Source organism: Microtus ochrogaster, unplaced genomic scaffold (assembly GCF_000317375.1).
Source record: "Microtus ochrogaster isolate Prairie Vole_2 unplaced genomic scaffold, MicOch1.0 UNK89, whole genome shotgun sequence".
Taxonomy (NCBI): Eukaryota; Metazoa; Chordata; class Mammalia; order Rodentia; family Cricetidae; genus Microtus; species Microtus ochrogaster.
This window is the reverse complement of record NW_004949187.1, coordinates 986969-988304: the sequence shown is the minus strand read 5'-3', so window position 1 is coordinate 988304 and position 1336 is coordinate 986969.

The following is a 1336-nucleotide window of genomic DNA, read 5'->3' as shown; positions in this document are numbered from 1 at the left end:
TATCTAAAGAACCTGATTAGTCTAATTATAGATGACAAACTTAGATGACTATTGATCTATATAATTCTCAATATCTATCTAACTTAAAGACTAAGGCAATAAACAACTGTGTAACAAATGAGGATAATGACCTCCAAATATAAACAATGTTCAAATATACATTGCAATATGGTAAATATGTATCAATACACAAACAATATACAAGTATCTTAATCAGAGGTAGAAATGTACACTGCAATATGGTAAATATATACTATATATATATGAATACATAAAAATGATTTAAACAGAGGTAGAAGCCTACATGCATACAATAGTCAATATAATTTAACTTTGTATCAATATACAACAATCTATACCAATATATTTGTCTAAAAACAGTAACTCACAATTATAAATCTATTATCCCATCATCCCTCGTTTTTTTTTTCCCAAAACGATCCCTGAGCTTATAAAATTCCTCCCCCAACCCTCAACAATATACTAATTATAATCAACCCCTAAATGATGTCCCTAAACCCAAGGGCAAACTTTACTGGGAGAGGGGACGTCTTCCTCTAGAATTACTTCCAGCTGTCATGGGGCCGACGTTCTTTCTGGGAGATCCTGTGAAAGTAAAATGATGGTTAAATTTCAAGATCAATGTCTTTTAAAATTGCCAATAGTGTCTGAGTATTTTGTGCAGGTCTGGCCAGAATGTTGTGAAAGATGTGCACCATTTCAGTTAACCAAGTTGGGATCGTCTTGTGCAGCTGTTACCCAAAACTGGTCTTGTAGTAGCGCTATCAGTATCATGACGTCATATCAACCGGGTGGAATTGTTGTTATGGGGCCCCACCTTCTTCCTGGAAACTTCAAATGTCACTTCAGGAAAAACTCATTATTCATTGTGAAAAACTTAAACATTAATCATATAGACATATATAGACATATATATATTTAATGAAATGCATGATAGATATATTCAATGAAAAGTATGATAGATATGAAAAAGCAAAGATGTTTTCTAAACTCATATTTCTTTCTGTCCCATATCATGGTTCTTGACATGAGACAGAAACTCCAGAAACTTGGGTTTTTCTCTTACCAACAGACAAGAACTTTAAGTCTTTAAAGAAAGAAATTGAGGAGGATACCAGAAAATGGAAGGATCTCCCTTGCTCTTGGATTGGGAGGATCAACATAGTAAAAATGGCAACTCCATGAAGGGCAATTTATAGATTCATTACAATCCCCATTAAAATCCCATCAAAATTCTTCACAGATCTTGAGAGGACAATAATCAACTTTATATGGAAAAACAAAAAACCCAGGATAGCCAAAACAATCTTATACA